Genomic DNA, 16,783 nt, shown 5'->3' with positions numbered 1-16,783 from the left:
TTAGGATTTGAATAAAGCAAGGATATTAAAAATGTTTTGTCAAATACTCAGGAGATTTAGTAAACATGGCCCACAGCTTATAAGATTCTTTAGAGACATTAAAGGAAGGAGGCACAAGAAGTCTGCATGATCTCAGTTGGGTGGAAGGAAGTGATGTGATGGAATGAGTGCTACACAGAATCCAAAAATTATACTTAATTAAAGATAAGTGAAGTTGAACTGTCATATAAAGTCAGAGCTCTGCAGGACATTTATTTTACCCTCTTGCAACAGTTACTCATGATATTGTATCAGTTCCGGCAATCGTTTTATTTATCACCATCTTAGATGAAATATCCTATAATTTTCTTGTTGAAAAAAATTCATTCATTCTGTTTCCCCAAGGACTCTAATAAATAAGGCAAGATAATCTGTAGAGATGATCATTTATGTTTGGTCCTATTGCTGTAAGAACCAGAAGAGAATCCATGATCCCTCTGGCCTCATTCCAAAAGGGCAGGCCTGCTTTTATTTTGACCTTCCCAGGGTTGGAAGCGGAGGCGCCAGTGTGAACCTCACACCCTTGAGGGGTGTGTGCCTGTGTGAGGGAGTTGAGGTGGATCCTAACAGGTGTAGGTCACCCGAAGTGGAAAAGGGAACTTTTGAGAGTTTCTACTGAGACGGAGGAGAAAGCAGTTTTCTGAGGCCCCGAGGGTCGAGTAGAATGAAACACGCTTTCTGTTCTCACGAAGCCTCATGGGTCCCAGGAGGTGCAGCTGAAGAAGTTAGCAGCTGCTAAGGAGGCGAAGTGATGGGCGCCCCATAAACCACGGTGCTGGAGGGGGGGTGTGCCTGAGGTGTGTCTGTGCCTGTGCCACCGAGTGAGGGGAGGGGCGGGGGTGCAGTCGGTGCAGCCGTCTGGGAGCGGCCCCAGGATGGGGGTGGAGTGTGTGGTGGGGTGCCATCGGGGTGAGGCCCCAGTACTGGGGCAGGGGGAGAAGGGGGTGGGAGCCGTCAGCGTGAGGCCCCAGGATGGGGGTGGGGGGACGGTGCCATAGGGGTGCAGCCTCACGGAGCGGCCCCAGGCGGGGCAGGCCCAGGACAAGGGTGGAGATGACCCGAGGCCTCTCCCACCGCGGCCTCCCCGTGGACCTCCGTGTCGTTCAGGAGCACTGTTGCACTTCCGAAGGTCATGAACAGTGCAAAGCACACTGCAGGCTTCACGCGCCATCGTGGGAGCGCCGTGTCCCTCCTCGAGTCACTGCGCCGCCAGCGGGCAGAAGGCCTTGCGATCGACGTTGCTCCGCTCTCATGAGCGGTTCAGTCCCAGGCTGTGCGTCTGGCGCGTAAACACTCAGCACATAATTGTTGCCTGGTGTAACCAGAGATGTATCCCCTCGGTCTCCGGGTACATCTGGGCCGGGACCAAATCCAATGTCTTCTGTGTCCATATTTTCCCTTTCTGTGCTATCACATTTATGATCGGTGCAGGAAGAACTGACATTTGTTAAAGTGTGAGCTTGTTCCAAGAATTACTGGAGTCATGAAAATCCACGTCCAGTGTTTTCCTCGCCCGTTTGTGTCTTACGCCGTTCAAGATCCATTTACTTATTTTCGGGGCAGGGAGTGGACACGAGTGGGCCGGGGGAAGGTTTCCGCGGACGCCATGAGGTCACAGCCCGGGGGTCACAGCCCCACGTTGCAGCCCTGACGTCACAGCCCCGAGGTTGCAGCCCGGAGGTCACAGCCCCGAGGTCACTGCCCTCAGGTCGCAGCCCCGAGGTCGCAGCCTGCAGGTCACAGCCCCGAGGTCGCAGCCCCACGATGCAGCCCTGACGTCGCAGCCCCGAGGTCGCAGCCCCGAGGTCGCATCCCCGAGCCGCCCGGCGCGGCCCGAGCACAGACCCCGCTGACCCGGCGGGCCCCGAGTCGCACGTCGCCGGCGAAGGGTCAGGGCTGCGTGGCGGGCGCGACCAGGCGGGCGGTGTGGGACGGAACGGGGGCCGCCCCCAAGGGCAAGAGCCGGGCTCCAGGGGTTGCCCTGGGGGCGCGGGCCGGGTGGTGAAGACGGAAGGACGTCGGGGTCAGCAACGCCAGCATCACCCAGGCGGCCGGCGCGGGAACCTTCATCCTCGCCGCTGGGTGCGAGTTCGGGCCTGGGATGCGCCCCTGCGGGGCCCTGAGGTGATCCGGCCGCGCCCGCGTCGGGGCGCCGTTCTGACAGACCCTGAAGGGACGCGCGGTTTTGGGGGAGAAATCCGCCGCTGGGAAACGGGGGACCCGCCGCCGCCTCCGCCTCGCTCCTACTTTTACACGAAGCTGTCGCGCTTCCCGTTTCCGAAACGCAAGGAAGAGTGGGCCTCGGCGAGCCCGACGCTCGGCCGGAACCGGAAACTCGGCAGGGACCGGAAGCTCGGCCGGAAGCGTGCGGCTGGCGACTGGTCTCCTCAGCGAGCAGCCGGCGGCCTTGGCTCGGCTCGTCGTCCGCCGGAGGCCCAAGCGCGGTGCAGGCGAGCCCCTTAAGTCCTCCTGCTCTGGGAAAGCTGAGGGTCGAGGACATGGGCTCTTTTATTTTATTTATTTATTTATGTTTTTTAAATTTAAGATTTTATGTGTTGATTTCCTGAGAGACGCAGAGAGAGGCCGAGACGCAGGCCCTACGCCGGGAGCCCGCCGCGGGCCTCGATGCCGGGACCCGGGGTCACGCGCTGGGCTTCAGGCAACGCTCTGCCATGGAGCCCCCGGGGGCGCGGTAGAAACAAGCTTCTGTCCGTGTGGGTCAATGTGGATGAGCCACCCAGGGAGGAGGGATGCGGGGTTTGCGGGGAGAACCCGTCTCGGGGTCGGGTATGAAGCAGAGGCTTAGGTCGGCGGATGGCGAGAGGGGAGCCGGGGCGGCGGGGTTGCGGGCAGCCGCAGGGCCGCACAGGACAGGTGAGGGGCCTTCAGGGCCGCGGCAGACACGCCGACGGACACCACGATGGACACCACCATGGACACGGCGACGGACACCACGAAGGCCATGGCGGCCACGGCGGGCGCGGGTCAGCCGGGCTTCCCACTGTGGGGCCGGGCCGGCAGGTGCTGCTGCTGATGGCGTCGGGAGGAAGGCCTCGTAGTGGGAAGGACGGTGAGTTCCAAGACGGGCCGCAGGTGGTTCGTGGGCCCCGCGGGGGCAGGGTGGTGCGAGTCAGCAGAGGACTGAGAACTGGCCCACGATGTCTGCCACGCAGGACACGGAGGCTGGAGCAGTCTCGGGGCGGGCAGTGCTCGGGAGCAGACGGCGAGGCGGGCGGCCTCTGAGGAGTTCAGAATCAGGACGTAATTTTTTTTTTTTTTTAATTTATGTGCACACTGAAATCTCCTAGAATTGTAGAAGTATGGCAAGAAAAGACGTGGGGCCATGTCAGAAAGTCTGCACTGAACGAGCGTGAGGTGAGATAAACAGTCTTAAGCAACCAGATTTCATAGGCCGATGTAAAAGTAAAGGTTAGGAGGCAGGATTAGGGGTCTCGGGGAGCGTCAGCCCCACCATCTCTCAGGGTGCACACGTTCCCATGGGCGTGAGGAAGGAAGAGCCTCCAGGAGCAAGCTGCTGGGGACACCGGAGGGCATGGGGTCATGGCCTGTCTTCCATAGCATCGACCTGTGACCTCCGGAAGGTGGCAGACAGGTGCATGCGTCCTGGGGTCACACGAACTCAGACCACGGAAGTTGGATGAGAGGTCTCCATGCATGTCAGTGGTGACACGGCCAAGGTGGGAGAGGGCTGACACTCCCCACCGCTGCTGGGGCTGGTCCTCGGGGCCCTGGGAGACCGCCTGCCCGTCCTCGTGTGCCACCGTGAGGGAGACCTCACACTCAGCCCTGCTTTAATACAGTATTCTCAACTTCCAAAATGTAATGGAAGTTGGCTGAATGTGCCCAGAATTTTCTTTTGCTGTTACTTTCATGGCTTCCTGTCTCCAAGCCTCTTGTCACTTCCTCTTCACTAACCAATTTCTCCTTCTGGGTCATCATTAATTTGAGAGTAGCAATTTCCCACATTGCTCCCACAACATTTTATGGGGTAAATCGTCAGTAGAAACAATCTAGTCACCAACTATCTTGGTAGTCCAGGTCCTCTTACCAGTTTGGTAGCCTGAGAGCTTTGTTTGCGTCACTGGGTCGAAGTGTGATGGCAGTTAACTTAGTTGTAGTCCAGCACCAGAACTCATCTCGTATTTTATGAAAAACAGTTGTAGAACAAAAACGAGTTGTTACTACAATCCACAAGGTTCTGCGTGATCCTGACTCTGTGTTCCTCTCAAATTTCCACTCCTACTAATAACTACCTCACGCTCTGCACAGGGAACGCTTTCTGATTCTTTAAGTTTCAGCTTACCATTTCCATTTCTATAACAACTTGTTGTTTATTCCCTCGATACCACTTCTTATAACCTGAAATTGTAATATTTATGTTTATTTCTTATACCAATGAGAAAGTAAATGCTAAAAGGTAGGAAACTTTTGTGTCTTTTCATTATGATCTGCTCTGTGTACATGTGCTTATGCCAAGTAAATCCTCAACAAATGACTATTGAGTAGGTGAATAAAAGGTATCCTGAAATGTTAAGTTCTTTGCGAAAATGAATTATATAAAATTGTGGAGCAGTTCTTTGTCATACGTAAGTACTAAATCAGAACAAGCAACTCATACTTCTGTTGAGTAACCTCTAGAAAAAGGTCATAGAGAAGTGATTCTGGTTAATGACAGGTAAAGAAATACAGAACACCTAGATCATCTAGAAAAGGGGACAAAATTGCTAGAAGAAACAGGAAATTATCAAGGTAGTGAAGAGTAATGAAACAGAGATTCAGGAATAAACTGAGAGAAGTGATCCTGACATTTGGACAACAGGTCACAGTGCAGGGACATCTGCCAATTCTGAGAGATCGCAGAGGGTGAGAGCTGAACAGAGCTTTATTTCTTTTTTTTTTAAATGATTTTTTTAGATTTTAAAATTTTGTTTAGGGCAGCCCTGGTGGCGCAGCGGTTTGGTGCCGCTTGCAGCCTGGGGTGTGATCCTGGAGACCCGGGATCAAGTCCCGCATCGGGCTCCCTGCATGGAGCCTGCTTCTCCCTCTGTCTGTGTCTCTGCCTCTCTCTCTCTGTGTCTATGAATAAATAAATAAAATCTTTAAAAAAAAAAAAAAAAAAAAAAAAAAAATAAAATTTTGTTTATTTGAGAGGAGTTGAGTGAGTGAGAGAGCAGAAGCAAGGGAGAAGGGCAGAGGGAGAAGGAGAAGCAGACTCCCCTAGGACCGTGGGATCCTGACCTGTGCCAAAGGCAGATGCTTAACTGACTGAGCTACCCACGTGCCCTGAACAGAGCTGTAAATAGTCCTACAGGACTGTAGGAAAAAAATGGTGTCAGAATTTAATAGAGGGAATAGCATTGGCAAATTTCCCACCTTTAGGTTAGAATTTGAAAGTCTACATCCTAGAATGAGGTTGAACCAAAATTAGAAAAGTCCATCAAGAAACCTAAGCCCAGCATCAAGTCATTTTAATTCCTATAAAGGGATCTAAGTGATCTATGATTATTAGCTTTCCTGGCTCCACGGATCTAACAATAACTTATTTAAGAATAATAAATTGTTAAATGGATGAAATTAAGAGTATCCTAAAATATCAGGGTTTTTAAAATTGTTTTTGGTTTTTGCAAAATGAACTAAATAAAATAGTCGAACTTCTTTGTAAGTTTTCAAGTTAGAACAGCCAGTCCATATTTTTTTAAAAGATATTTTTTTTATTTATTCATGAGAGACAGAGAGAGAGAGAGAGAGAGAGAGAGAGGCAGAGGGAGAAGCAGGGTCCACGCAGGGAGCTGGACGTGGGACTGGATCCCGGGTCTCCAGGATCAGGCCCTGGACTGAAGGTGGTGCTAAACTGCTGAGCCACCCGGGCTGCCTTCCAGTCCATATTTTTTAAGTAACCTTAGGAAAAGATCAGAGAGTACTAACAGAGAAGCTAGCAAAAGTACTTCCTCTCTAGGGGAAGTTAATGTCATCCTAGGCCTCAAGTTATTTCCATAACATTTCATATATGATGCTTGTGTATATGATTTTAGTAAAAAATGGGAGGCAATCACCATGACTTAAAACCAAGAGGAACAATAGAATATAGAAATACACCAATAAGAAAAAGAGGTAATGGCATTAACACAGACTTTAAAATAACTATGGTGAGCCCATTCAAGGAATTAAACAGAAAGAAATTAAAACTTTGACAGAGAACTTGAAACTGTGAAAAGAAAAACAAAATTCAAATTCATTTTTAATTTTTTTATTAAAGATTTTAAAAAATTTACTTATTTGAGGGAGAGAGAGCACATGCCGGGGGAGTAGTAGAAGGACAAGAAGACTCCCTACTGAGAGGGGAGCCTGATGCAGGGCTTGATCCCAGGACCCTGAGATCATGACCTGAGCCAAAGTCAGATGCTTAACTGACTGGGACACGTCAGCTCCCCAACAAAATACAAATTTAAAGAAAATAATATAATAAGCAAAATTAAGTACTTAATGTATGGATTTAAAAATATATTTTAAGGAAATTACTGTGATGATAGGTCAGAAGAAACTGTCTGTAATGCACCAACATAGTAAAAAGTATAGAAAGCAATATAAAAGACATAGGAAATACACTGAGAAGATCTAGCATAAGTGGAATTGTGCTGATGAAAGAAAATAAATAACAGAATAGAACAAACCAATATTTCAAGACCTAATAGCTACAAAACTCTAAAATTAGTGAAAGACATCAACATACAAGTTCAAGAAGCCCTTCTAACACAAAGAATGATGAGTTATAAATAAAAAAGACTTATCTAGATTCATCAGGGTATAACTGCTAAAATATACACATATAAAGTCTTCAAAGCAGCAGGAAAATAGAACAAGCATGGCATCTAATTTTTCAAGAGCAATTAGAAGTCAAGATATAACGGAATGATATTCAAAGTAATGAAATGATTTAAGTGCCAAACTAAAACTCTATGTCCAATAAAAAAAATCCTCCAGAATGATAATAAAGACATTCAACAGACAAATCTAAGTTGGGAACATCTGTCATCAGCCAATGCTCTGTAGGAAATAGTAAAGATTATGATGCAGGAAGAAGGTAAAAAGATCCTAGGGCAACTTTGAAATACAGGAGTGAAGTAGAGCAATGGACAGAAGTAAGTGGGCATATAGAAATATGTAAATGAATAGTGACTGTATGGAATAATGATATTTTGTAGAGTTTAATAAATGTTACATATATGTACATATGTACATTATGTATACATAACTGTGGCCATTTACTGTATTATGTATAGTACACATATAGGTGTGTCTACATGTTACGTACCTCTCTGTATGTGGTACATGACAACAATTTTGTTTAAATCTTGATAAATAGATTTAAAATATTCTAAAGTCCTTGCATTTTCAAAGAAGAGGCTAAAAATGTGCCGAAGCCTGTTCCAAAGATGAGAGAGTGTGAGGGGCATATGTCTGCCCGGACCCAGCTGGTCCTCTTGGTGACCTCTTCTGACCTGGTGACAAGATCTATGTCCACGTTTTATGTCAGTGAGTTCATTTATTGTTCACAAAAACGCCACGACCAAGTACTAATATTTAAGTCAAGCAGATGGAGAGGTTACTAGAGCAGTCCCTTGACTTTTCCAAAGGTTACAAGTAACGAAGGAGATGAGATTGAAACAAGTATCCAGAACACATCTTAATCACTAGGCTACGTTTTCTTAAATACTCTAAAAATTGCTTTTAGTTTTCCACCTGTCATTTGTTTCTTTCCTTTCATCTCTGGCTTCATTAATCAAGTATTTAAAAAAAATTTCCCCCCCATTTTTCCTTCTATTAACCTTTAGTTAAAAATCACTTCATTGTTAAATTTAGTGATTATCTAGGAGATTACAATATACATCTTTGATGTATCTAAGTATAGTATAAATTAGTAACTTTTTAAAGATTTCATTTATTTATTTGAGAGAGAGAGAGAGAGAGCGTGCACAGGCAGGGAGAGGCAGAAGGAGAGCATACTCCCTGATGCTCAGGGAGCCCAACGCAAGGCTGGATCCGAGGACCCCCGGATCATGACTTAAGCCAAGGCAGCTGCCCAGGCGCCCCATAAATTAGTGACTTTTTAACCACATACCAAACAACCAAAAGACACTAGAACATGTACATTCTATATATATCTATATTTTATAGTATTTTTATTTTGTTCTTGATTTTATTATGCATTTTCGAGAGCACATGATATTAGTTTGTAAAGTCAACATTCATTTGGATTTAGTTACATAAATGTCCTTCTCATTTCTCTGTATTTATTTCTCTCTTCCCATTTTCTCATCTGGGATCTATTTACTTGTGCCCAAATAACCTCCTTTATTATTTTTTTTAGGTGTATCGGCTACTGACAAATTCTCTCAGGGGTGTATGTACATCTGTGTGAAGACATATTTGTGTCATCTCCGTTTTTGGAGAATATTTTTGCTGTATATAGAATTTTAGGTTGGCCAGTTATTTTCTTCCAATACTTTGAAGTTGCTATATTTTATAACATTCATTATTTCTATATACAACTCAGATTTTGGTCTTATTATGACTCATTGGAAGAGATTGCGCCTCTTTCTGGTTACATTTAATTATTTTCTTTGTCTCTACTCTTTAGCAGTTATACTCTGATGTGCCGAGGTGTGTGTATATGTGTGCGTGTGTGTGTATAGTGAATGTGTATATGTATAAATGGAATTAAATATATATATTTAATGAGTGATTTAAATTCACCAATAATCAAGTGAATGTAAAGTAATATGGCAATAATAATTTTCCTTCTATCTTAATAGTGAGGACAAATTATGCTTCTTGCATACCACATTCTAAGGCAGAAAGTGCAAAATACATTGTAGACAGCTTTTCATAAATTATTGGAAAGTGAATATTTGAAATCTAAAGAAATGACTGCTACATATCTTGGAAATATGAACAACCAGGACGCATATCAGATAGCTTAGATATTAGAAACAAATCTTAATGCTTTTTACATGCTAAGTAAGAGCGGCTGCTTTTTTCTGGAAGTAAAAATGCCCAGCTCTGTGGGGTCCTCTCATCTCTTCCAGGGTGGCATATGTGTGGTGGGCATGTTATGGTATCATTCAGCAAATTTTATTTCCAGCCTCCCTTTATGGCCAGAGTTTCTTCGTTCCATTTTCATTGCAAGTATTTTTGCTCCAATAAAGTAATTTTATCTTCGCAGGAAGAGATTCAAGACTTTTATTTTGTTAGCCTGAGAATGGGGCTTCTGGGTCCTCTTCCTTAATGAGTTGTGCGAGTTACCAGCCTTGCCTCTGCTTTTTCAGTCCAGCAGTGGCAAAAAGATATTTCTGTATTGCTTTTTTTCACTGCATAATAGATTCTAGTAAGATTCCCATGAGTTAGATTCTGTAGAAACATTTTCCTTACTGAGAAAAAAATGCGTGTGAAATTAACTTGCTTCTAAATTGTACTGGAAGTGATGAAACTTGATGTTCCCTTGCGATTTGGACCACACACTTCTAAGACTGGGACAAGACTACAATCAAATTTCTAGTTTCCCTCACTGCCTAGAGGGAGAGTTCATCCAAGCCAATCCAGGCCTTGCTTTCTAATAATTTCTTTTGCATCTGCTATGACAACCCAACACATTTCACTCTCTTACAACCATTGAAGTCAGAACTTTCTCCCCATATCTAACAAAAAATTCCTAAGCTTACAATTTCATTGGTGTTCTGTTGTTCTTATGAGAAATGAGGGTATGAGATACTTTTTGAATGAATAAAAAATGAAGAAGCATTTGTACCATTTTATACTGGACATTTTCTCTGTCCTCCATTTATTGCTGGTGTTACTCAGGGCATGGAGGTAAAACATCATGGGACGATGATTAGGGATGATTGACACAGTTGATGGGAGAAGGGTTAAGGATTCTAAGACTGTCCATTCTGCTCTCCGGTCTGAACTTTTTAAAGCCTGGATCCTAACTTATTTCTTCTGTTTAAAATCATACATTCTCCAGACCTATAGTTGAAAAACAAGAAAAGAGATGGATATGAATTAGATTTTGAATAACTTTGCTTTTCATAAAATCACAAAGATTCAAGAGAGAAAAAATGTCAGGAAAAAAAAGTGAGCCATAAGTAGCTGCAGTATCTCAGCATATGCAAAGGAGGGTTCTCCGGTTCCTTTGATCTCTGCACTGCACACCCACCATTTCATTAAAAGTGGATTCTGGGTGGCTGATGTGGGAGGTAGCTATGTCAGGACCGTCACTGCAGTGATGGGTCTGAGCAGAGACGTGAACGAGATAAAGAGCTACCCAGGAAGAGATCCATAAGAATAGCCCATCAGGCATAGGAAACAGGAAATGACATGGTCCCAAGGCAGGAGCTACTCTAACACTTTAGGGACGGGAAATAAAAGCATCGGTTGGAGCTTGAGGTTAGATTCGCAAAGTCAGGAATCCTTGTAGTTTCTACCATGACCTATTGGATCTATTGCTTATGAAGCCCTGACCTTCAGAGGAAAGTGATTTCCCTAGCCTGCCTTCCTGGAGAAACCATGCGGAAACGTCCCACAGAAAGATCCTGTAACAGTGGACATGGCCAGTTCTCAGTTGGCGACAGCTGACCCGGCCCACAGCCCTTTCAGGGTTTCCCTCTGAGGCCATAGATGCCATGGGGCTGAGAATGAGCCATCCTTGCAGTGCTTGGCCTATGTACCTGGTGACAGGACTGTTGGAGACCGTCAGCCACCTGGCTCTGGCTTGAGGCCACAGAGTTTTGCAGTCGTTGGCGAGACACCTGTAGTCAGAGCTGAACTGGTCCCAGAAGTAGAGTGTCGCTGTGAGGAGGACCCGGGCCTTTGCCAGTGGCTTTAAACCCGGTGGCAGATCGGAGCGGTTGGTAGGAAGCCGGCAAAACCTTGGGGAAACTGTTTCCAAACGCTTGGAATACGGTGAGGAAAATATTCCTGGAGGATGAACAGAGAATCCTGTTACGAGGTGCTGGGAAGTTTGACAGATACTGTTGTCCACAGCCGTGTGAAAAACGCAAGGGAACCCCCTGGACTCCTGAGTGTGGCAGAGGAGCACTCCAGGGGGCTGCGTGCGGGAAGGGCGGGCTTCTTTCCATGGCCGGGATGGAGTAGGAGAAGAAGAGGTGCAGCAAAGAAGTCTCTACGTTTTTGAGCAGAATTTAGAGGAACTTGATAGGCCAGCATTTGCTGGATTTGAGACTATAACTCTCTTTTCTCCGTCTCTCCTAGCAAAAGAACATCAAAGTGTAAGAAATCAAATTCAGATGGTGCTAGGAAATTCTTTGTCAATCAGACAAAAGGTCTGATTAGGTTCTTCACCGAAGAACTGTGAAGGCCTCACACACCCTCCGTGTTAAGACATTGGAACTCCTATGACGGCTGAGGGATTCGCATCACAGCAGCCTCACAAAGCACCCAAGGCTTAGACAGACTTTGGAAAAAGACGTGGGGATGTGTCTTCCGTTTAATGGAGTACATTATTTGATACATGAAGATATTTAAAAGATTATATTAGTTTGGGCTGAAAGGGGCAGAGAAAGTACAAAATGAAGCAAGGCTGTTGGACGCTAACCCACTTTAGATAAGAAGTAGCCTGAGAAGCTTCCTTATATTTAGGGAGATGTTTTTGTCTAATTTTTAAAATATATATGACGAATATTAGAGCAGGGTATTAACTGTGAAATAGTGTCACTAAATTAATTTAAAAATTAGGAGGACGTTGATCTAAAAATCCCCGAATACCCAGACTTATTGTCTATTGTGGGTTTCATAATTATCCAAGGAAATACCACATTTAGAATTCTTAAGGAAGCAGAGATGAAAGCATTAGAATTCTACCATAAGATTGAAACCTCAGAAATCCAATAAAATAAGAATCCAATACCTAAAATTCCAGGTATAGAAACTCAGACTCATAAAAAACAGCTTCTTCCACATTGCCTGCAATATTCAACAAAACTCGGTATGAACATTACTGAAGAAGACAACCTTTGCCCGCAAAACACCCAGAGTCCAGTGTTATTCGCTTCCATCACTAAAGTCGTGATTTCGAGCAATTTAAGTGGCTTCTGCATATGTACATCCCTTATCTATAAAATGCAGACGGTCACAGTGCAAGTACTGCAGCCTTGCTGTGAGTGCGAAGAATCACAGCCAGGATGGCCACTTGCCATGCGATCACCCTGCACTTGTTACGTCCCTGTCATCGTCTTCTTCGTTGTTATCAACACTGACCACTGGAAACTAGACACTAAAGTGGACACCGGGGGATCTAATTGTGGCCAAAACAACTTGATTCTGGTTCTTCTGGTCTAGATGGCAGACAAATCATGAAACAAGTGATTGCTTTTGTGGTTTCTCAGCGTCCCGACGCTGGAGATAAGGGGCACTCTGCGCACACCCGCACCTAGTCCACGGGGCATGGGATACTCTAGGGCAGGAAGGAAGCTTCAAGGAGGCAACCATGAGGTAATCGTGTTTAAACTGAGATTTGAATGCTGAGTTGCAGTTTACATGTGCAGGGATCAAGGATTCCTGAAGGAGACTGGCCTGTGGAAATGTCCCCGGGGAGTCGAGGGAAGAAGAAAGCATCAGGAAGATGTGGACCAGGTGAAGTGGGGGGCACTTCAGGGAACGTGGGTGGACTGTGAGTGGGAGATGGCCCTCTATCGGTGATTAATCAAAATGGGAAGGACACCTTCACCACCTCTGTTCTCTGAAGACCTTGGACGGTGGGGTCAGCGTCCCACAGAAGGCAGAGACTCGGTCAGCCAGCTGCATAGGGCTCGTGGGTGCGAGAGCTTGACTGGACAAGCAAGAAGGGAAAGAAGAGTGAATAGACTTGAAAGATTGCTTGGGAGAAAGAACTTTCTAAACTTGGGAACAGAGTTGAGTTTGGATCGGAGGTTAAAAAAAAAGACTAAGTCATAAAAGTTTCCCTAATTTTTAGCTTGAGCATCTTGTTGCCACTGAAATGATTTCAGGAAGAGTCGGAGGTTGAAGTGAACGGCTTAGTTCTAGGCACTCTGCTCTCCTTGGGACTTGTCTCTAGTACCTAATACGCACTGACTGCAGCGTATCAGGACAAAACAGTCTACTGAAATGGTTACTAGTGAAAAAATAAAGGGAGAATTGTGTGTCCGATTAGGGAGGAATGTGTATTGTGAGTATTCTTTCGGCTTATGTTTCATTAATAAATTGTATCCCCCACTGTGGGAATGGAATGGAATCAACCATTGCTGCTCTTAAATCAATTTAACTAAATGTTCAAATTTAATTATGGCGATACAACGATCAAAGACATTCAGAGAATACTGGGTTGTGCATGTAACGATGGCAACAAAATGGATGTTTTTCAGGGCACATGGGGGGTGCAGGCGGTGAAGTGTCTGCCTTTAGCTCAGGTCCTGATCCCGGGTCCAGGGTTGGGATCGGGGTCCCTCCTCAGCGGGCAGCCTGCTTCTCCCTCTCCCTAGACCTGCTGCTCGGCCTGCATGTGCCCTCTCCCTCTCTCTGTGTCAGATAAATAAGTAAAATCCTTAAAAAAACAAAAAACAAAAAAAAAAAAGACAAAAACAAAACCAACAACAAATGAACGCTTTACAAAAACAAACAAACGAAAGGGTGAATTAAAAAAAAAAAAAAAGACATTGATGCTTTTCCCCTAACAGAAATTTAAATGATGTTTTATATCTCTTGAAAACAGTTAACTGTGTGGTATAATATTTTTTTCGGACGATCGATTTAGTCAAGGTGATCCAGACTGTAGTTTTATATTGTTCTTGACGTCTGTCCTCCAAACTGCACCGTATTCTGTGCTGTCCCATAGTTCGATTTCTTTAACAAATAAATAAAGATAAAATGGAAAAGCAGGTGTCAGTGGTCTGGCGAAGGAGAAGAATCCCAATGTTTTCCTCTGCGTCCTCTTTAGTGCTGCTCCTGTGTCCTGACTGTTATTTTTACTCCCCTCGATTCCGTTTGAAACCTGCATACAGAGCTTCCCAGAAGCCTGCTCATCCCTGTCTTGGTGTTTTCCTAACGAGGAGCCTAGCTGCTGTGCCTACATCTGCTTGAGTTTTGCTCACGTCTCTTTCAGCTTCCTTATTCCTTGAGCTCTGTTATTTCCTGGGGAAACCAACCTGATTATTTCCAACACGTTACAGATCATATTTGTGACTCGTGGTTTCCGTTCTTCTCCTTTTGTATCAAAAGAACACAAAACAGTCGTCTTAAAATGCCTACTCTGCTTACCTATTTGGAGCATGCTTTCATCGTACGCCGTTTATGTAACAGAAGGGGGAAGAGCTCTGAGATATTTTGACAATGGGCTTTCACTGAATGATTGCTATCTTGCAAGTGTGTTTATTTTTCTCGTGTCTATAATCGTCTGTTTCCTATTCAAATCCTGGTTCCACATATATTCAGATCATGGCTCTACCATTTACTTTCCGGGACACAGGCATTGGAATCAAACACCTGTGGGCTTGAATGTTACCAGCTGCCTCTTATTAGCTGTGTGATATGGGGCAAGTTATTGTGAAATTTCAGAGTCTCAGCCTCCTCATTAGTAAAATGCTGGTAACATCATAAGCTGAGTGAGGATCAAGTGAGGTATATCTAAAGCTCTTGGCATCTTATTTTGTGCCAAAGTACTTAAGAAAGCTTTGACTACTGCAATTCCTAATAATTCCTTTTCCTTAATCATTCTCACAACCCCTTGCCTAATATGAAGAAAATGAGTATTTCCACACTTGCTTGTTAGACCTACAGTTTATTTTCAATAAATGTGAGTCCTCTTACTGCCCCATCCCTTCTTAAAATAATCTGCAGATGCCACGTTTGGCTACTTTCTTGTCATATTTTTATAAAATTCGCTTCACTATAGCTTCCCATGGACATTTCATGAGGCGTAAGACGCTTTTTAAAAACACAGATTTCCAACTGCAGAAATTGGCACAGAATGGACCAACTGCATCAAAATCTCAGGGTGTAGACGTTCACGTTTTATGCTTCTCAGTGGAGTCCGAGGCACTGCACAGCACAGAACTCCCCTAAGGCTGGGAAGTCATAAAGGAGATGTAAAGGGAGGAAGTCTGTAAATGTACATAATGCGTAGAGTAAGTCAGACAGGTGTGAAATGATTAGCACTAGGAGGCAGGGAGGTGCTAAAAATAAGGATCGTAAAGTTTCAATGAAATGTCTTATCTAACATCTGTGACCTATGGAAGAACAAGAACATTAGGAAGTAAAGTGCACTTTGCTGACACCTGCCCATACCCTAACCTCAGGTGGTAGACCAGTCGTCCTAGGAGACGCTGCTGCATGTTGCCCCGTGGCAGTCACAGCGACTTCAAGTGGGGTGGTGAGAGTATTGGGCTGCTCCGGGTACTGAGGTTACCCAGCATCTAATCTATCATCTGTCGAATCCATCATCATCATCTATCCATCATCATCTTCTATTGAAATGAACGGCTGATGCAGAAGGCTAGGGCCCAGAATTTTTTGTAGCAAGAGGGCTATTTTCGACTCTTGCTTTGAATGCTCATCAGTCAACATCATCCTATATTCGTGGAAAATTTTTCTCTTCCTTCAATCTAAAATGCCTTTTCTCAGCACTCTTGAACATTAATTTTCTAAGTATACAGTAAGCTCAAGTCGGCTGTCTATGTTGTTATGCTGGGTATTTATGCAGAGACTATGGCCCTTGACAAGCGATATAAATATATATTTCCTGCAAATCAAATGACCAAGTGGTAAAATTAGCACTCTGTGAATTCTTCATATGTACGTCTAATCATAATTATCACAAGGAACTATGCTGGGTGGTTAAAAAAAAAGTGCATTGCATAAAGTAGGTCATTAAAAGATGTAACACGTACATTTTCAAATTAAAATAATTTGAGAGGGACGCAGACTTATTGGAAGGACGCTAGAGTATTGTCTTCATTACATCTCTGTTGAATCCTGTGTTTGACCCGGCTCGACCTCTGTGCGAAGCAGGCTGGGCAGCAGAGAGGAGTTAGGCTGCCATCAGAGGATGTGGTCATGATCCAGCTCCTGTCAATCGTCAGCTGTGTTATTTTGGTGTAAGACTTCTTCAGTTGGCATAAAAGTTACTACTAGTAGATGCCTAACATGTTCCCGAAACTTCCTTAAGGCGTTTATTGGCCTCATGTCACTTAATCTTCATATTAATGATGTGTCATTCTTCCCATTCTAGAAGAATGAGAAGAATAAATTGAGTAAGAGGAGTTGTGGGATTTTCTTGGGTGACCTCAGGTGAGTAGCACGCAGAAGACAAACTCCATTTTACTTGTCTCCACAGCCTGAGGAACTCACCACTGTAAAATACCGCCTCTCAAAAACTTATGGAATGAGGAACGTGTATATCATATATTTATTTTCTTCTAGAATTTGCAATATCTGATATAAATGTTATTGTTAAAAGGGCAGGTATGTAAGTTCGTTTTTTTTTTTTTTTTTTTTTACTTTTCAGATAAAGGCAACATAGAGGATGGATTAGCTTGGTAACAAACAACTCTAAAACTTAATAGCCCAGATAGAGCATTTTTTTAGCTCATAATTTTGTGAGTTAGTGGATTTGGGCTATGCTCAGCTGGACTGTTCTTCTGGAGGTGTGTGTAAGAGCAGCAGTTTTTGGAATCCCTGGGATCCCTGGGTGGCT

Source organism: Canis lupus, chromosome 10, assembly GCF_011100685.1.
Source record: "Canis lupus familiaris isolate Mischka breed German Shepherd chromosome 10, alternate assembly UU_Cfam_GSD_1.0, whole genome shotgun sequence".
In the NCBI taxonomy this organism is placed as follows: Eukaryota; Metazoa; Chordata; class Mammalia; order Carnivora; family Canidae; genus Canis; species Canis lupus.
The sequence above is the reverse complement of the archived record's forward strand: the minus strand, read 5'-3'. Positions refer to the sequence as shown.